Here is a 21445-nt window from a genome sequence, read left to right on the forward strand (position 1 = left end):
CCACAGCAATAAGGCTAGCAAAGAGATCAACGAAATACAGATGTAACTCTGGAAGATGAATTAACAGAACACTAAGCAGTTTATCAGAAAGCTTCTTTCCAGATTTCATCGGAGGATATTTCCTTTTTCAACATAGCCCTCTACGGGCTTCCAACTATCAATTTGCCAATTCCACAAGAACTGTCTTAGCGAAAGGCTTCTTGAGAGGAAAGCTGTAACTCTGTGAGATGATTTCTCAGAACACAAAGCAGTTTCTCAGGAAGCTTCTTTCTCTTTGTTATCGGAGGATATTTCCTTTGGCCCTACAGTCTTCAAAGGGAAAGGAAATATCTGTTCTCAGATTCCACAGAAATAAGGCTAGCAAAGAGATCCACGAAATACAGATGTAACTCTGTGAGATGAATTAACAGAACACTAAGCAGTTTCTCAGAAAGCTTCTTTCCAGATTTCAACGGAGGATATTTCCTTTCTCACCATTGCCCTCTAAGGCCTTCCAAATATCACTTTGCCAATTCCACAAGAACTGTCTTAGCGAAAGGCTTCTTGAAGGAAAGCTGTAACTCTGTGAGATGATTTCTCAGAACACAAAGCAGTTTCTCAGAAGCTTCTTTCTCTTTGTTATCGGAGGATATTTCCTTTGGCCCTATAGTCTTCAAAGGGATCCGAAATATCTGTTCTCAGATTCCACAGAAATAAGGCTAGCAAAGAGATCCACGAAATACAGATGTAAATCTGCGAGATGAATTAACAGAACACTAAGCAGTTTCTCAGAAAGCTTCTTTCCAGATTTCATCGGAGGATATTTCCTTTTTCACCATAGCCCTCTATGGGCTTCCAAATGTCACTTTTCCAATTCCACAAGAACTGTCTTAGCGAAAGGCTTCTTGAGGCGAAAGCTGTAACTCTGTGAGACGATTTCACAGAACACAAAGAAGTTTCTCAGAAAGTTTCTATCTCTTTGTTATCGGAGTATATTTCCTTTGGCCCTATAGTCTTCAAAGGGATCCGAAATATCTGTTCTCAGATTCCACAGAAATAAGGCTAGCAAAGAGATCCACGAAATACAGATGTAACTCTGTGAGATGAATTAAGAGAACACTAAGCGGTTTCTCAGAAAGCTTCTTTCCATATTTCCTTGGAGGATATTTCCTTTTTCCCCATAGCCCTCTATGGGCTTCCAAATATCACTTTGCCAATTCCACAAGAACTGTCTTAGCGAAAGGCTTCTGGAGGGGAAAGCTGTAACTCTGTGAGATGATTTCACAGAACACAAAGAAGTTTCTCAGAAAGCTTCTTTCTCTTTGTTATCGTAGTATATTTCCTTTGGCCCTATAGTTTTCAAAGGGAAAGGAAATATCTGTTCTCAGATTCAACAGAAATAAGGCTAGCAAAGAGATCCACGAAATACAGATGTAACTCTGTGAGATGAATTAACAGAACACTAAGCAGTTTCTCAGAAAGCTTCTTTCCAGATTTCATCGGAGGATATTTCCTTTTTCACCATAGCCCTCTATGGCCTTCCAAATATCACTTTGCCAATTCCACAAGAACTGTCTTAGCGAAAGGCTTCTTGAGGGGATAGCTGTAACTCTGTGAGATGATTTCACAGAACACAAAGAAGTTTCTCAGAAAGCTTCTTTCTCTTTATTATCAGAGGATATTTCCTTTGGTCCTATAGTCTTCAAAGGGATCCGAAATATCTGTTCTCAGATACCACAGAAATAAGGCTAGCAAAGAGATTCACAAAATACAGATGTAACTCTGTGAGATGAATTAACAGAACACTAAGCAGTTTCTCAGAAAGCTTCTTTCCAGATTTCATCGGAGGATATTTCCTTTTTCACCATAGCCCTCTATGGGCTTCCCAATGTCACTTTGCCAATTCCACAAGAACTGTCTTAGTGAATTTCTTCTTGAGGGGAAAGCTGTAACTCTGTGGCATGATTTCACAGAACACAAAGAAGTTTCTCAGAAAGCTTCCTTCTCTTTGTTATCGGAGGATATTTGCTTTGGCCCTTTAGTCTTCAAAGGGATCCGAAATATCTGTTCTCAGATTCCACAGAAATAAGGCTAGCAAAGAGATCCACGAAATACAGATGTAACTCTGTGAGATGAATTAACAGAACACTAAGCAGTTTCTCAGAAAGCTTCTTTCCAGATTTCATCGGAGGATATTTCCTTTTTCATCATAGCCCTCTATGAGCTTCCAAATATCACTTTGCCAATTCCACAAGAACTGTCTTAGCGAAAGTCTTCTTGAGGGAAAAGATGTAACTTGGTGACATGATTTCACAGAACACAAAGAAGTTTCTCAGAAAGCTTCTTTCTCTTTGTTATCGGAGGATATTTCCTTTGGACCTATAGACTTCAGAGGGAAAGGAAATATCTGTTCTCAGATTCCACAGAAACAAGGCTAGCAAAGAGTTCCACGAAATACAGATGTAACTCTGTGAGATGAATTAACAGAACACTAAGCAGTTTCTCAGAAAGCTTCTTTCCAGATTTCATCTGAGGATATTTCCTTTTTCACCATAGCTCTCTATGTGCTTCCAAATATCACTTTGCCAATCCCAAAAGAACTGTCTTAGCGAAAGGCTTCTTGAGGGGAAAGCTGTAACTCTGTGAGATGATTTCACAGAACACAAAGAAGTTTCTCAGAAAGCTTCTTTCTCTTTGTTATCGGAGGATATTTCCTTTGGCCCTATAGTCTTCAAAGGGAAAGGAATATTTGTTATCAGATTCCACAGAAATAAGGCTAGCAAAGAGATCCACGAAATACAGATGTAACTCTGTGAGATGAATTAACAGAACACTAAACAGTTTCTCAAAAAGCTTCTTTCCAGATTTCATCGGAGGATATTTCCTTTTTCAACATAGCTCTGTAAGGGCTTCCAAATATCACTTTGTCAGTTCCACAAGAACTGTCTTAGCGAAAGGCTTCTTGAGGGGAAACCTGTAACTCTGTGAGATGATTTCACAGAACACAAAGAAGTTTCGCAGAAAGCTTCTTTCTCTTTTTTATCGGAGGATATTTCCTTTGGCGCTATAGTCTTCAAAGGGATCCCAAATATCTGTTCTCAGATTCCACAGAAATAAGGCTAGCAAAGAGATCCACGAAATACAGATGTAACTCTGTGAGATGAATTAACAGAACACTAAGCAGTTTCTCAGAAACTTCTTTCCAGATTTCATCGGAGGATATTTCCTTTTTCACCATAGCCCTCTATGGCCTTCCAAATATCACTTTGCCAATTCCACAAGAACTGTCTTAGCGAAAGGCTTCTTGAGGGGAAAGCTGTAACTCTGTGAGATGATTTCACAGAACTCAAAGAAGTTTCTCAGAAAGCTTCTTTCTCTTTGTTATTGGAGGATATTTCCTTTGGCCCTATAGTCTTCAAAGGTATCCGAAATATCTGTTCTCAGATTCCACAGAAATAAGGCTAGCAAAGAGATCCACGAAATACAGATGTAACTCTGTGAGATGAATTAACAGAACACTAAGCAGTTTCTCAGAAAGCTTCTTTCCAGATTTCATCTGAGAATAATTCCTTTTTCACCATAGCTCTCTATGGGCTTCCAAATATCACTTTGCCAATTCCACAAGAACTGTCATAGCGAAAGGCTTCTTGAGGGGAAAGCTGTAACGCTGTGAGAGGATATCACAGAACACAAAGAAGTTTCTCAGAAAGCTTCTTTCTCTTTTTTATCGGAGGATATTTCCTTTGGCGCTATAGTCTTCAAAGGGATCCGAAATATCTGTTCTCAGATTCCACAGAAATAAGGCTAGCAAAGAGATCCACGAAATAGAGATGTAACTCTGTGAGATGAATTAACAGAACACTAAGCAGTTTCTCAGAAAGCTTCTTTCCAGATTTCATCGGAGGATATTTCCTTTTTCACCATAGCCCTCTATGGCCTTCCAAATATCACTTTGCCAATTCCACAAGAACTGTCTTAGCGAAAGGCTTCTTGAGGGGAAAGCTGTAACTCTGTGAGATGATTTCACAGAACACAAAGAAGTTTCTCAGAAAGCTTCTTTCTCTTTGTTATTGGAGGATATTTCCTTTGGCCCCATAGTCTTCAAAGGTATCCGAAATATCTGTTCTCTGATTCCACAGAAATAAGGCTAGCAAAGAGATCCACGAAATACAGAGGTAACTCTGTGAGATGAATTAACAGAACACTAAGCAGTTTCTCAGAAAGCTTCTTTCCAGATTTCATCTGAGGATATTTCCTTTTTCACCATAGTTCTCTTGGGCTTCCAAATATCACTTTGCCAATTCCACAAGAACTGTCGTAGCGAAAGGCTTCTTGAGGGGAAAGCTGTAACGCTGTGAGAGGATATCATAGAACACAAAGAAGTTTCTCAGAAAGCTTCTTTCTCTTTTTTATCGGAGGATATTTCCTTTGGCGCTATAGTCTTCAAAGGGATCCGAAATATCTGTTCTCAGATTCCACAGAAATAAGGCTAGCAAAGAGATCCACGAAATAGAGATGTAACTCTGTGAGATGAATTAACAGAATACTAAGGAGTTTCTCAGAAAGCTTCTTTCCAGATTTCATCGGAGGATATTTCCTTTTTCACCATTGCCCTCTACGGCCTTCCAAATATCACTTTGTCAATTCCACAACAACTGTCTTAGCGAAAGGCTTCTTGAGGGGAAAGCTGAAACTATGTGAGTTGATTTCACAGAACACAAAGCAGTTTCTCAGAAAGCTTCTTTCTCTTTGTTATCCGAGGATATTTCCTTGGGCCCTATAATCTTCAAAGGGATCCGAAATATATGTTCTCAGATTCCACAGAAATAAGGCTAGCAAAGAGATCCACGAAATACAGATGTAACTCTGTGAGATGAATTAACAGAACACTAAGCAGTTTCTCAGAAAGCTTCTTTCCAGATTTCATCGGAGGATATCTCCATTTTCACCATACCCCTCTATGGGCTTCCAAATATCGCTTTGCCAATTCCACGAGAACTGTCGTAGCGAAAGGCTTCTTGAGGGGAAAGCTGTAACTCGGTGAGAAGATTTCACAGAACACAAAGAAGTTTCTCAGAAAGCTTCTTTCTCTTTGTTATCGGAGGATATTTCCTTTGGCCCAATAGTCTTCAAAGGGAAAGGAAATATCTCTTCTCAGATTCCACAGAAATAAGGCTAGCAAAGAGATCCACGAAATACAGATGTAATTCTGTGAGATGAAATAACAGAACACTAAGCAGTTTCTCAGAAAGCTTCTTTCCAGATTTCATCGGAGGATATTTCATTTATCACCATAACTCTCTAAGGGATTTCAAATATCACTGTGCCAATTCCACAAGAACTGTCTTAGCGAAAGGCTTCTTGAGGGGAAAGCTGTAACTCTGTAGATGATTTCACAGAACACAAAGAAGTTTCTCAGAAAGATTCTTTCTCTTTTTTATCGGAGGATATTTCCTTTGGCCCTATAGTCTTCAAAGGGATCCAAAATATCTGTTCTCAGATACCACAGAAATAAGGCTAGCAAAGAGATCCACGAAATACATATGTAACCCGGTGAGATGAATTTACAGAACACTAAAAAGTTTCTCAGAAAGCTTCTTTCCAGATTTCATCGGAGGATATTTCCTTTTTCACCATAGCCCTCTATGAGCTTCCAAATATCACTTTGCCAATTCCACAAGAACTGTCTTAGCGAAAGGCTTCTTGTGGGGAAAGCTGTAACTCTGTGAGATGATTTCACAGAACACAAAGAAGTTTCTCAGAAAGCTTCTTTCTCTTTGTTATCGGAGGATATTTCCTTTGGGCTCATACTCTTCAAAGGGATCTGAAATATCTGTTCTCAGATACCACAGAAATAAGGCTAGCAAGAGATCCACCAAATACAGATGTAACTCTGTGAGATGAATTAACAGAACACTAAGCAGTTTCTCAGAAAGCTTCTTTCCAGATTTCATCTGAGGATATTTCCTTTTTCACCATAGCTCTCTATGTGCTTCCAAATATCACTTTGCCAATCCCAAAAGAACTGTCTTAGCGAAAGGCTTCTTGAGGGGAAAGCTGTAACTCTGTGAGATGATTTCACAGAACACAAAGAAGTTTCTCAGAAAGCTTCTTTCTCTTTGTTATCGGAGGATATTTCCTTTGGCCCTATAGTCTTCAAAGGGAAAGGAAATATTTGTTATCAGATTCCACAGAAATAAGGCTAGCAAAGAGATCCACGAAATACAGATGTAACTCTGTGAGATGAATTAACAGAACACTAAACAGTTTCTCAAAAAGCTTCTTTCCAGATTTCATCGGAGGATATTTCCTTTTTCAACATAGCTCTGTAAGGGCTTCCAAATATCACTTTGTCAGTTCCACAAGAACTGTCTTAGCGAAAGGCTTCTTGAGGGGAAACCTGTAACTCTGTGAGATGATTTCACAGAACACAAAGAAGTTTCGCAGACAGCTTCTTTCTCTTTTTTATCGGAGGATATTTCCTTTGGCGCTATAGTCTTCAAAGGGATCCGAAATATCTGTTCTCAGATTCCACAGAAATAAGGCTAGCAAAGAGATCCACGAAATACAGATGTAACTCTGTGAGATGAATTAACAGAACACTAAGCAGTTTCTCAGAAAGCTTCTTTCCAGATTTCATCGGAGGATATTTCCTTTTTCACCATAGCCCTCTATGGCCTTCCAAATATCACTTTGCCAATTCCACAAGAACTGTCTTAGCGAAAGGCTTCTTGAGGGGAAAGCTGTAACTCTGTGAGATGATTTCACAGAACTCAAAGAAGTTTCTCAGAAAGCTTCTTTCTCTTTGTTATTGGAGGATATTTCCTTTGGCCCTATAGTCTTCAAAGGTATCCGAAATATCTGTTCTCTGATTCCACAGAAATAAGGCTAGCAAAGAGATCCACGAAATACAGATGTAACTCTGTGAGATGAATTAACAGAACACTAAGCAGTTTCTCAGAAAGCTTCTTTCCAGATTTCATCTGAGGATATTTCCTTTTTCACCATAGCTCTCTATGGGCTTCCAAATATCACTTTGCCAATTCCACAAGAACTGTCATAGCGAAAGGCTTCTTGCGGGGAAAGCTGTAACGCTGTGAGAGGATATCACAGAACACAAAGAAGTTTCTCAGAAAGCTTCTCTCTCTTTTTTATCGGAGGATATTTCCTTTGGCGCTATAGTCTTCAAAGGGATCCGAAATATCTGTTCTCAGATTCCACAGAAATAAGGCTAGCAAAGAGATCCACGAAATAGAGATGTAACTCTGTGAGATGAAGTAACAGAACACTAAGCAGTTTCTCAGAAAGCTTCTTTCCAGATTTCATCGGAGGATATTTCCTTTTTCACCATAGTCCTCTATGGCCTTCCAAATATCACTTTGCCAATTCCACAAGAACTGTCTTAGCGAAAGGCTTCTTGAGGGGAAAGCTGTAACTCTGTGAGATGATTTCACAGAACACAAAGAAGTTTCTCAGAAAGCTTCTTTCTCTTTGTTATTGGAGGATATTTCCTTTGGCCCTATAGTCTTCAAAGGTATCCGAAATATCTGTTCTCTGATTCCACAGAAATAAGGCTAGCAAAGAGATCCACGAAATACAGATGTAACTCTGTGAGATGAATTAATAGAACACTAAGCAGTTTCTCAGAAAGCTTCTTTCCAGATTTCATCTGAGGATATTTCCTTTTTCACCATAGCTCTCTTGGGCTTCCAAATATCACTTTGCCAATTCCACAAGAACTGTCATAGCGAAACGCTTCTTGAGGGGAAAGCTGTAACGCTGTGAGAGGATATCATAGAACACAAAGAAGTTTCTCAGAAAGCTTCTTTCTCTTTTTTATCGGAGGATATTTCCTTTGGCGCAATAGTCTTCAAAGGGATCCGAAATATCTGTTCTCAGATACCACAGAAATAAGGCTAGGAAAGAGATCCACGAAATACAGATGTAACTCTGTGAGATGAATTAAGAGAACACTAAGCAGTTTCTCAGAAAGCTTCTTTCCAGCTTTCATAGGAGGATATTTCCTTTTTCACCATAGCCCTCTATGGGCTTCCAAATATCACTTTGCCAATTCCACAAGAACTGTCTTAGCGAAAGGCTTCTTGAGGGGAAACCTGTAACTCTGTGAGATGATTTCACAGAACACAAATAAGTTTCTCAGAAAGCTTCTTTCTCTTTGTTATCGGAGGATATTTCCTTTGGCCCTATAATCTTCAAAGGGAAAGGAAATATATGTTTTCAGATTCCACAGAAATCAGGCTAGCAAAGAGATCCACGAAATACAGATGTAACTCTGTGAGATGAATTAAAAAAACATTAAGCAGTTTCTCAGAAAGCTTCTTTCCAGATTTCATCGGAGGATATTTCCTTTTTCACCATAGCACTCTATGGGTTTCCAAATATCACTTTGCCAATTCCACAAGAACTGACATAACGAAAGGCTTCTTGAGGGGAAAACTGTAACTCCTGGAGATGATTTCACAGAACACAAAGCAGTTTCTCAGAAAGCTTCTTTCTCTTTGTTATCGGAGGAGATTTCCTTTGGCCCTATAGTCTTCAAAGGGATCCGAAATATCTGTTCTCAGTTTCCACAGAAATAAGGCTAGCAAAGAGATCCACGAAATACACATGTAAATCAGCGAGATGAATTAACAGAACACTAAGCAGTTTCTCAGAAAGCTTCTTTCCAGATTTCATCGGAGGATATTTCCTTTTTCACCATAGCCCTCTATGGGCTTCCAAATGTCACTTTTCCAATTTCACAAGAACTGTCTTAGCGAAAGGCTTCTTGAGGCGAAAGCTGTAACTCTGTGAGACGATTTCACAGAACGCAAAGAAGTTTCTCAGAAAGCTTCTTTCTCTTTCTTATCGGAGGATATTTCCTTTGGCCCTATAGTCTTCAAAGGGTTCCGAAATATCTGTTCTCAGATTCCACAGAAATAAGGCTAGCAAACAGATCCACGAAATACATATGTAACTCTGTGAGATGAATTAACAGAACACTAAGCAGTTTCTCAGAAAGCTTCTTTCCAGATTTCTTGGAAGATATTTCGTTTTTCCCCATAGCCCTCTATGGGCTTCCAAATATCACTTTGCCAATTCCACAAGAACTGCCTTTGCGAAAGTCTTCTTGAGGGAAAAGATGTAACGTCGTGACATGATTTCACAGAACACAAAGAACTTTCTCAGAAAGCTTCTTTCTCTTTGTTATCGGAGGACATTTCCTTTGGCCCAATTGTCTTCAAAGGGAAAGGAAATATCTGTTGTCAGATTCCACAGAAATAAGGCTAGCAAAGAGATGCACGAAATACAGATGTAACTCTGTGAGATGAATTAAGAGAACACTAAGCAGTTTCTCAGAAAGCTTCTTTCCAGATTGCATCGGAGGATATTTCCTTTTTCACCATAGCCCTCTATGGCCTTCCAAATATCACTTTGCCAATTCCACAAGAACTGTCTTAGCGAAAGGCTTCTTGAGGGGAAAGCTTTAACTCTGTGAGATGATTTCACAGAACACAAAGAAGTTTCTCAGAAAGCTTCTTTCTCCTTGTTATCGGAGGATATTTCCTTTGGCCCTATAATCTTCAAAGGGATCCGAAATATCTGTTCTCAGATTCCACAGAAATAAGGCTAGCAAAGAGAACAACGAAATACAGATGTAACTCTGGTAGATGAATTAAAAGAACACTAAGCAGTTTCTCAGAAAGCTTCTTTCCAGATTTCATCGGAGGATATTTCCTTTTTCACCATAGCCCTCTAGGGGCTTCCAAATATCACTTTTCCAATTCGACAATAACTGTCTTAGCGAAAGGCTTCTTGAGGGGAAAGCTGTAACTCTGTGAGATGATTTCACAGAACACAAAGAAGTTTCTCAGAAAGCTTCTTTCTCTTTGTTATCGGAGGATATTTCCTTTGGCCCTATAGTCTTCAAAGGGAAAGGAAATATCTGTTCTCAGATTCCACAGAAATAAGGGTAGCAAAGAGATCCACCAAATACAGATGAAACTCCAGAGATGAATTAATAGAACACTAAGCAGTTTCTCAGAAAGCTTCTTTCCAGATTTCATCGGAGGATATTTTCTTTTTCACCATAGCCCTCTATGGCCTTCCAAATATCACATTGCCAATACCACAAGAACTGTCTTAGCGAAAGGCTTCTTGAGGGGAAAGCTGTAACTCTGTGAGATGATTTCACAGAACACAAAGAAGTTTCTCAGAGCTTCTTTCTCTTTGTTATCGGAGGATATTTCCTTTGGCCCAATTGTCTTCAAAGGGAAAGGAAATATCTCTTGTCAGATTCCACAGAAATAAGGCTAGCAAAGAGATCCACGAAATACAGATGTAACTCTGTGAGATGAATTAACAGAACACTAAGCAGTTTCTCAGAAAGCTTCTTTCCAGATTTCATCGGAGGATATTTCCTTTTTCACCATAGCCCTCTAGCGCCTTCCAAATATCACTTTGCCAATTCCACAAGAACTGTCTTAGCGAAAGGCTTCTTGAGGGGAAAGCTGTAAGTCTGTGAGATGATTTCACAGAACACAAAGAAGTTTCTCAGAAAGCTTCTTTCTCTTTGTTATCGGAGGATATTTCCTTTGGCCCTATAGTCTTCAAAGGGAAAGGAAATATCTGTTCTCAGATTCCACAGAAATAAGGCTAGCAAAGAGATCCACGAAATAGAGATGTAACTCTGTGAGATGAATTAACAGAACACTAAGCAGTTTCTCAGAAAGCTTGTTTCCAGATTTCATCGGAGGATATTTCCATTTTCACCATACCCCTCTATGGCCTTCCAAATATCACTTTGCCAATTCCACAAGAACTGTCTTAGCGAAAGGCTTCTTGAGGGGAAAGCTGTATCTCTGTGAGAAGATTTCACAGAACACAAAGAAGTTTCTCAGAAAGCTTCTTTCTCTTTGTTATCGGAGGATATTTCCTAAGGCGGTATAGTCTTCAAAGGGATCCGAAATATCTGTTGTCAGATTCCACAGAAATAAGGCTAGCAAAGAGATCCACGAAATACAGATGTAACTCTGTGAGATGAATTAACAGAACGCTAAGCAGTTTCTCAGAAAGCTTATTTCCAGATTTCATTGGAGGATTTTTCCTCTTTCAGCATAGCCCTCTATGGGCTTCCAAATATCACTTTGTCAATTCCACAAGAACTGTCTTAGCGAAAGGCTTCTTGAGGGGAAAGCGGAAACTCTGTGAGATGATTTCACAGAACACGAAGAAGTTTCTCAGAAATCTTCTTTCTCTTTGTTATCGGAGGATATTTCCTTTGGCCCTATAGTCTTCAATGGGATCCGAAATATCTGTTCTCAGATTCCACAGAAATAAGGCCAGCAAAGAGATCCATGAAATACAGATGTAACTCTTTGAGATGAATTAAAAGAACACTAAGCAGTTTCTGAGAAAGCTTCTTTCCAGATTTCATTGGAGGATTTTTCCTTTTTCACCATAGCCCTCTATGGGCTTCCAAATATCACTTTGCCAATTCCACAAGAACTGTCTTAGCGAAAGGCTTCTTGAGGGGAAAGCTGTAACTCTGTGAGATGATTTCACAGAACACAAAGAAGTTTCTCAGAAAGCTTCTTTCTCTTTGTTATAGGAGGATATTTCCTTTGGCCCTATAGTCTTCAAAGGGATACGAAATATCTGTTCTCAGATTCCACAGAAATAAGGCTAGCAAAGAGATGCACGAAACACAGATGTAACTCTGTGAGATGAATTAAAAGAATACTAAGCAGTTTCTGAGAAAGCTTCTTTCCAGATTTCATCGGAGGATATTTCCTTTTTCACAATAGCCCTCTATGGGCTTCCAAATATCACTTTGTCAATTCCACAACAACTGTCTTAGCGAAAGGCTTCTTGAGGGGAAAGCTGTAACTCTGTGGGATGATTTCACAGAACACAAAGCAGTTTCCAGAAAGCTTCTTTCTCTTTGTTATCAGAGGATATTTCCTTTGGCCCTATAATCTTGAAAGGGATCCGAAATATCTGTTCTCAGATTCCACAGAAATAAGGCTAGCAAAGAGATCCACGAAATACAGATGTAACTCTGTGAGATGAATTAACAGAACACTAAGCAGTTTCTCAGAAAGCTTCTTTCCAGATTTCTTCGGAGGATATCTCCATTTTCACCATACCCCTCTATGGGCTTCCCAATATCGCTTTGCCAATTCCACAACAACTGTCTTAGCGAAAGGCTTCTTGAGGGGAAAGCTGTAACTCTGTGAGATGATTTCACAGAACAAAAAGAAGTTTCTCAGAAAGCTTCTTTCTCTTTGTTATCGGAGGATATTTCCTTTGGCGCTATAATCTTCAAAGGGATCCGAAATATCTGTTCTCAGATTCCACAGAAATAAGGGTAGCAAAGAGATCCACCATATACAGATGAAACTCCAGAGATGAATTAATAGAACACTAAGCAGTTTCTCAGAAAGCTTCTTTCCAGATTTCATCGGAGGATATTTTCTTTTTCACCATAGCCCTCTATGGCCTTCCAAATATCACATTGCCAATACCACAAGAACTGTCTTAGCGAAAGGCTTCTTGAGGGGAAAGCTGTAACTCTGTGAGATGATTTCACAGAACACAAAGAAGTTTCTCAGAGCTTCTTTCTCTTTGTTAGCGGAGGATATTTCCTTTGGCCCAATTGTCTTCAAAGGGAAAGGAAATATCTCTTGTCAGATTCCACAGAAATAAGGCTAGCAAAGAGATCCACGAAATACAGATGTAACTCTGTGAGATGAATTAACAGAACACTAAGCAGTTTCTCAGAAAGCTTCTTTCCAGATTTCATCGGAGGATATTTCCTTTTTCACCATAGCCCTCTAGCGCCTTCCAAATATCACTTTGCCAATTCCACAAGAACTGTCTTAGCGAAAGGCTTCTTGAGGGGAAAGCTGTAAGTCTGTGAGATGATTTCACAGAACACAAAGAAGTTTCTCAGAAAGCTTCTTTCTCTTTGTTATCGGAGGATATTTCCTTTGGCCCTATAGTCTTCAAAGGGAAAGGAAATATCTGTTCTCAGATTCCACAGAAATAAGGCTAGCAAAGAGATCCACGAAATAGAGATGTAACTCTGTGAGATGAATTAACAGAACACTAAGCAGTTTCTCAGAAAGCTTGTTTCCAGATTTCATCGGAGGATATTTCCATTTTCACCATACCCCTCTATGGCCTTCCAAATATCACTTTGCCAATTCCACAAGAACTGTCTTAGCGAAAGGCTTCTTGAGGGGAAAGCTGTATCTCTGTGAGAAGATTTCACAGAACACAAAGAAGTTTCTCAGAAAGCTTCTTTCTCTTTGTTATCGGAGGATATTTCCTAAGGCGGTATAGTCTTCAAAGGGATCCGAAATATCTGTTGTCAGATTCCACAGAAATAAGGCTAGCAAAGAGATCCACGAAATACAGATGTAACTCTGTGAGATGAATTAACAGAACGCTAAGCAGTTTCTCAGAAAGCTTATTTCCAGATTTCATTGGAGGATTTTTCCTTTTTCAGCATAGCCCTCTATGGGCTTCCAAATATCACTTTGCCAATTCCACAAGAACTGTCTTAGCGAAAGGCTTCTTGAGGGGAAAGCTGTAACTCTGTGAGATGATTTCACAGAACACAAAGAAGTTTCTCAGAAAGCTTCTTTCTCTTTGTTATAGGAGGATATTTCCTTTGGCCCTATAGTCTTCAAAGGGATACGAAATATCTGTTCTCAGATTCCACAGAAATAAGGCTAGCAAAGAGATGCACGAAACACAGATGTAACTCTGTGAGATGAATTAAAAGAATACTAAGCAGTTTCTGAGAAAGCTTCTTTCCAGATTTCATCGGAGGATATTTCCTTTTTCACAATAGCCCTCTATGGGCTTCCAAATATCACTTTGTCAATTCCACAACAACTGTCTTAGCGAAAGGCTTCTTGAGGGGAAAGCTGTAACTCTGTGAGATGATTTCACAGAACACAAAGCAGTTTCCAGAAAGCTTCTTTCTCTTTGTTATCAGAGGATATTTCCTTTGGCCCTATAATCTTGAAAGGGATCCGAAATATCTGTTCTCAGATTCCACAGAAATAAGGCTAGCAAAGAGATCCACGAAATACAGATGTAACTCTGTGAGATGAATTAACAGAACACTAAGCAGTTTCTCAGAAAGCTTCTTTCCAGATTTCTTCGGAGGATATCTCCATTTTCACCATACCCCTCTATGGGCTTCCAAATATCGCTTTGCCAATTCCACAACAACTGTCTTAGCGAAAGGCTTCTTGAGGGGAAAGCTGTAACTCTGTGAGATGATTTCACAGAACAAAAATAAGTTTCTCAGAAAGCTTCTTTCTCTTTGTTATCGGAGGATATTTCCTTTGGCGCTATAATCTTCAAAGGGATCCGAAATATCTGTTCTCAGATTCCACAGAAATAAGGCTAGCAAAGAGATCCACGAAATACAGATGTAACTCTGTGAGATGAATTAACAGAACACTAAGCAGTTTCTCAGAAAGCTTCTTTCCAGATTTCATCGGAGGATATCTCCATTTTCACCATACCCCTCTATGGGCTTCCAAATATCGCTTTGCCAATTCCACGAGAACTGTCGTAGCGAAAGGCTTCTTGAGGGGAAACCTGCAACTCGGTGAGATGATTTCACAGAACACAAAGAAGTTTCTCAGAAAGCTTCTTTCTCTTTGTTATCGGAGGATATTTCCTTTGGCCCTATAGTCTTCAAAGGGATCCGAAATATCTGTTCTCAGATACCACAGAAATAAGGCTAGCAAAGAGATCCACAAAATACAGATGTAACTCTGTGAGATGAATTAACAGAACACTAAGCAGTTTCTCAGAAAGCTTCTTTCCAGATTTCATCGGAGGATATTTCCTTTTTCCCCATAGCCCTCTGTGGGCTTCCAAATATCACTTTGCCAATTCCACAAGAACTGTCTTAGCGAAAGGCTTCTGAAGCGGAAAGCTGTAACTCCGAGAGATGATTTCACAGAACACAAAGAAGTTTCTCAGAAAGTTTCTTTCTCTTTGTTATCGGAGGATATTTCCTTTGGCCCTATAGTCTTCAAAGGGAAAGGAAATATCTGTTCTCAGATTCCACAGAAATAAGGGTAGCAAAGAGATCCACCAAATACAGATGAAACTCCAGAGATGAATTAATAGAACACTAAGCAGTTTCTCAGAAAGCTTCTTTCCAGATTTCATCGGAGGATATTTTTTTTTTCACCATAGCCTTCTCTGGCCTTCCAAATATCACATTGCCAATACCACAAGAACTGTCTTAGCGAAAGGCTTCTTGAGGGGAAAGCTGTAACTCAGTGAGGTGATTTCACAGAACACAAAGAAGTTTCTCAGAAAGCTTCTTTCTCTTTGTTATCAGAGGATATTTCCTTGGCCCTATAGTCTTCAAAGGAATCCGAAATATCTGTTCTCAGATTCCACAGAAATAAGGCTAGCAAAGTGATCCACGAAATACAGATGTAACTCAGGGAGATGAATTAACAGAACACTAAGCAGTTTCTCAGAAAGCTTCTTTCCAGATTTCATCGGAGTATATTTCCTTTTTCACCGTCGCCCTCTATGGGCTTCCAAATATCACTTTGCCAATTCCAAAAGAACTGTCTTAGCGAAAGGCTTCTTGAGGGGAAAGCTGTAACTCTGTGAGATGATTTCACAGAACACAAAGAAGTTTCTCAGAGCTTCTTTCTCTTTGTTATCGGAGGATATTTCCTTTGGCCCAATTGTCTTCAAAGGGAAAGGAAATATCTCTTGTCAGATTCCACAGAAATAAGGCTAGCAAAGAGATCCACGAATTACAGATGTAACTCTGTGAGATGAATTAACAGAACACTAAGCAGTTTCTAAGAAAGCTTCTTTCCAGATTTCATCGGAGGATATTTCCTTTTTCACCATAGCCCTCTACGGCCTTCCAAATATCACTTTGCCAATTCCACAAGAACTGTCTTAGCGAAAGGCTTCTTGAGGGGAAAGCTGTAAGTCTGTGATATGATTTCACAGAACACAAAGAAGTTTCTCAGAAAGCTTCTTTCTCTTTGTTATCGGAGGATATTTCCTTTGGCCCTATAGTCTTCAAAGGGAAAGGAAATATCTGTTCTCAGATTCCACAGAAATAAGGCTAGCAAAGAGATCCACGAAATAGAGATGTAACTCTGTGAGATGAATTAACAGAACACTAAGCAGTTTCTCAGAAAGCTTCTTTCCAGATTTCATCGGAGGATATTTCCTTTTTCACCATAGCCCTCTATGGGCTTCCAAATATCACTTTGCCAATTCCACAAGAACTGTCTTAGCGAAAGGCTTCTTCAGGCGAAAGCTGTAACTCTGTGAGACGATTTCACAGAACACAAAGAAGTTTCTCAGAAAGCTTCTTTCTCTTTGTTATCGGAGGATATTTCCTTTGGCCCAATAGTCTTCAAAGGGATCCGAAATATCTGTTCTCAGATTCCACAGAAATAAGGCTAGCAAAGAGATCCACGAAATACATATGTAACCCGGTGAGATGAATTAACAGAACACTAAGCAGTTTCTCAGAAAGCTTCTTTCCAGATTTCATCGGAGGATATTTCCTTTTTCACCATAGCCCTCTATGAGCTTCCAAATATCACATTGCCAATTCCACAAGAACTGTCTTAGCGAAAGGCTTCTTGAGGGGAAAGCTGTAACTCTGTGAGATGATTTCACAGAACACAAACAAGTTTTTCAGAAAGCTTCTTTCTGTTTGTTATTGGAGGATATTTCCTTTGGCCCTTTAGTCTTCAAAGGGATCCGAAATATCTGTTCTCAGATTCCACAGCAATAAGGCTAGCAAAGAGATCAACGAAATACAGATGTAACTCTGGAAGATGAATTAACAGAATACTAAGCAGTTTATCAGAAAGCTTCTTTCCAGATTTCATCGGAGGATATTTCCTTTTTCACCATAGCCCTCTACGGGCTTCCAAATATCACTTTGCCAATTCCACAAGAACTGTCTTAGCAAAATGCTTATTCAGGGGAAAGCTGAAACTCTGTGAGATGATTTCACAGAACACAAGGAAGTTTCTCAGAAAGCTTCTTTCTCTTTGTTATCGGAGGATATTTCCTTTGGCCCTATAGTCTTCAAAGGGAAACGAAATATCTGTTCTCAGATACCACAGAAATAAGGCTAGCAAAGAGATCCACAAAATACAGATGTAACTCTGTGAGATGTATTAACAGAACACTAAGCAGTTTCTCAGAAAGCTTCTTTCCAGATTTCATCGGAGGATATTTCCTTTTTCACCATAGCCCTCTATGGGCTTCCAAATATCACTTTGCCAATTCCACAAGAACTGTCTTAGCGAAAGGCTTCTTAAGGGGAAAGCTGTAACTCTGTGAGATGATTTCACAGAACACAAAGAAGTTTCTCAGAAAGCTTCTTTCTCTTTGTTATCGGAGGATACTTCCTTTGGCCCTATAGTCTTCAGAGGGAAAGGAAATATCTGTTCTCAAATTCCACAGAAATAAGGCTGTCAAAGAGATCCACCAAATACAGAAGTAACTCTGTGAGATGAATTAACAGAACACTAAGCAGTTTCTCAGAAAGCTTCTTTCCAGATTTCATCTGAGGATATTTCCTTTTTCACCATAGCTCTCTATGTGCTTCCAAATATCACTTTGCCAATTCCAAAAGAACTGTCTTAGCGAAAGGCTTCTTGAGGTGAAAGCTGTAACTCTGTGAGATGATTTCACAGAACACAAAGAAGTTTCTCAGAAAGCTTCTTTCTCTTTGTTATCGGAGAATATTTCCTTTGGCGCTATAGTCTTCAAGGGATCCGAAATATCTGCTCTCAGATACCAGAGAAATAAGGCTTACAAAAAGATCCGCGAAATACAGATGTAACTCTGTGAGATGAAATAACAGAACACTAAGCAGTTTCTCAGAAAGCTTCTTTCCAGATTTCATCAGAGGATATTCCCTTTTTCACCATAGCCCTGTATGGCCTTCCAAATATCACTTTGCCAATTCCACAAAAACTGTCTAAGCGAAAGGCTTCTTGAGGGGAAAGCTGTAACTCTGTGAGATGATTTCACAGAACACAAAGAAGTTTCTCAGAAAGCATCTTTCCCTTTGTTATCGGAGGATATTTCCTTTGGCCCTATAGTCTTCAAAGGGAAAGGAAATATTTGTTATCAGATTCCACAGAAATAAGGCTAGCAAAGAGATCCACGAAATACAGATGTAACTCTGTGAGATGAATTAACAGAGCACTAAGCATTTTCTCAAAAAGCTTCTTTCCAGATTTCATCGGAGGATATTTCCTTTTTCAACATAGCTCTGTAAGGGCTTCCAAATATCACTTTGTCAGTTCCACAAGAACTGTCTTAGCGAAAGGCTTCTTGAGGGGAAACCTGCAACTCTGTGAGATGATTTCACAGAACACAAAGAAGTTTCGCAGAAAGCTTCTTTCTCTTTTTTATCGGAGGATATTTCCTTTGGAGCTATAGTCTTCAAAGGGATCCAAAATATCTGCTCTCAGATTCCACAGAAATAAGGCTAGCAAAGAGATCCACGAAATACAGATGTAACTCTGTGAGATGAATTAACAGAACACTAAGCAGTTTCTCAGAAAGCTTCTTTCCAGATTTCATCGGAGGATATTTCCTTTTTCACCATAGCCCTCTATGGCCTTCCAAATATCACTTTGCCAATTCCACAAGAACTGTCTTAGCGAAAGGCTTCTTGAGTGGAAAGCTGTAACTCTGTGAGATGACTTCACAGAACACAAAGCAGTTTCTAAGAAAGCTTCTTTCTCTTTGTTATCGGAGGATATTTCCATTGGCCCTATAGCTTTCAAACGGATCAGAAATATCTGTTCTCAGATTCCACAGAAAGTAGTCTAGCAAAGAGATCCACGAAATACAGATGTAACTCTGTGAGATGAATTAACAGAACACTAAGCAGTTTCTCAGAAAGCTTCTTTCCAGATTTCATCGGAGGATATTTCCTTTTTCACCATAGCCCTCTATGGGCTTCCAAATATCACTTTGCCAATTCCACGTGAACTGTTGTAGCGAAAGGCTTCTTGAGTGGAAAGCTGTAACTCTGTGAGATGATTTCACAGAACACAAAGAAGTTACTCAGAAAGCTTCTATCTCTTTGTTATCGGAGGATATTTCCTTTGGCCCTATTGTCTTCAAAGGGATCCGAAATATCTGCTGTCAGATTCCACAGAAATAAGGCTAGCAAAGAGATCCACGAAATGCAGATGTAACTCTGTGAGATGAATTAACAGAACACTAAGCAGTTTCTCAGAAAGCTTCTTTCCAGATTTCATCGGAGGATATTTCCTTTTTCAGCATAGCCCTCTATGGGTTTCCAAATATCACTGTGCAAATTCCACAAGAACTGTCTTAGCGAAAGGCTTCTTTAGGGGAAAGCTGTAACTCTGTGAGGTGATTTAACAGAACACAAAGCAGTTTCTCAGAAAGCTTCTTTTTCTTTTTTATCGGAGGATAGTTCCTTTGGCCCTTTAGGCTTAAGAGGGAAAGGAAATATCTGTTCTCAGATTCCACAGAAATAAGGCTATCAAAGAGATCCACGAAATACAGATGTAACTCTGTGAGATGAATTCACAGAACAATAAGCAGTTTCTCAGAAACCTTCTTTCCAGATTTCATTGGAGGATATTTCCTTTTTCCTCATAGTCCTCTATGGGTTTCCAAATATCCCTTTGCCAATTCCACAACAACTACCTTAGCGAAAGGCTTCTGGAGGGGAAATCTCTAACTCTGTGAGATGATTTCACAGAACACAAAGAAGTTTCTCAGAAAGCTTCTTTCTCTTTGTTATCGGAGGATAGTTCCTTTGGCCCTATAGTCTTCAGAGGGAAAGGAAATATCTGTTATCAGATTCCACAGAAATAAGGCTAGCAAAGAGATCCACGAAATACAGATGTAACTCTGTGAGATGAATTAACGGAACACTAAGCAGGTTCTCAGAAAGCTTCTTTCCAGATTTCACCAGAGGATATTTCCTTTTTCAGCATAGCCCTCTCTGGGCTTCCAAATATCACTTTGCCAATTCCACAAGAACTGCCTTAGTGAAAGGCTTCTGGAGCGGAAAGCTGTAACTCTGTGAGATGATTTCACAGAACACAAAGAAGTTACTCAGAAAGCTTCTTTCTCTTTGTTATCGGAGGATATTTCCTTTGGCCCTATAGTCTCCAAAGGGATCCGAAATATCTGCTGTCAGATTCCACAGAAATAAGGCTAGCAAAGAGATCTACGAAATACAGATGTAACTCTATGAGATGAATTAACAGAACACTGAGCAGTTTCTCAGAAAGCTCCTTTCCAGATTTCATCTGAGGATATTTCCTTTTTCACCATAGCCCTCTATGGACTTCCAAATATCACTTTGCCAATTCCACAAGAACTGTCTTAGCGAAAGGCTTCTTGAGGGGAAAGCTGAAACTCTGTGAGATGATTTCACAGAACACAAAGAAGTTTCTCAGAAAGCTTCTTTCTCTTTGATATCGGAGGATATTTCCTTTGGCCCTGTAGTCTTCAAAGGGATCCGAAATATCTGTTGTCAGATTCCACAGAAATAAGGCTAGCAAAGAGATGCACGAAATACAGATGTAACTCTGTGAGATGAATTAACAGAACACTGAGCAGTTTCTCAGAAAGCTTCCTTCCAGATTTCCTCTGAGGATATTTCTTTTTTCACCATAGCCCTCTATGGACTTCCAAATATCACTTTGCCAATTCCACAAGAACTGTCTTAGCGAAAGGCTTCTTGAGGGGAAAGCTGTAACTCTGTGAGATGATTTCACAGAACACAAAGAAGTTTCTCAGAAAGCTTCTTTCTCTTTGTTATCGGAGGATATTTCCGTTGGCCCTATAGTCTTCAAAGGGATACGAAATATCTGTTCTCAGATTCCACAGAAATAAGGCCAGCAAAGAGATCCACGAAATACAGATGTAACTCTGTAAGATGAATTAACAGAACACTAAGCAGTTTCTCAGAAAGCTTCTTTCCAGATTTCATCAGAGGATATTTCCTTTTTCACCATAGCCCTCTATGGACTTCCAAATATCACTTTGCCAATTCCACAAGAACTGTCTTAGCGAAAGGCTTCTTTAGGGGAAAGCTGTAACTCTGTGAGGTGATTTAACAGAACACAAAGCAGTTTCTCAGAAAGCTTCTTTCTCTTTGTTATCGGAGGATAGTTCCTTTGGCCCTATAGTCTTCAGAGGGAAAGGAAATATCTGTTCTCAGATTCCACAGAAATAAGGCTATCAAAGAGATACACTAAATAAAGATGTAACTCTGTGAGATGAATTAACAGAACACTTAGCAGTTTCTGAGAAAGCTTCTTTCCAGATTTCATCGGAGGATATTTCCTTTTTCACCATAGCCCTCTATGGCCTTCCACATATCACTTTGCCAATTTCACAAGAACTGTCGTAGCGAAAGGCTTCT

The sequence above is a fragment of the Macaca fascicularis genome, chromosome 16 (assembly GCF_037993035.2).
Source record: "Macaca fascicularis isolate 582-1 chromosome 16, T2T-MFA8v1.1".
NCBI lineage: Eukaryota > Metazoa > Chordata > Mammalia > Primates > Cercopithecidae > Macaca > Macaca fascicularis.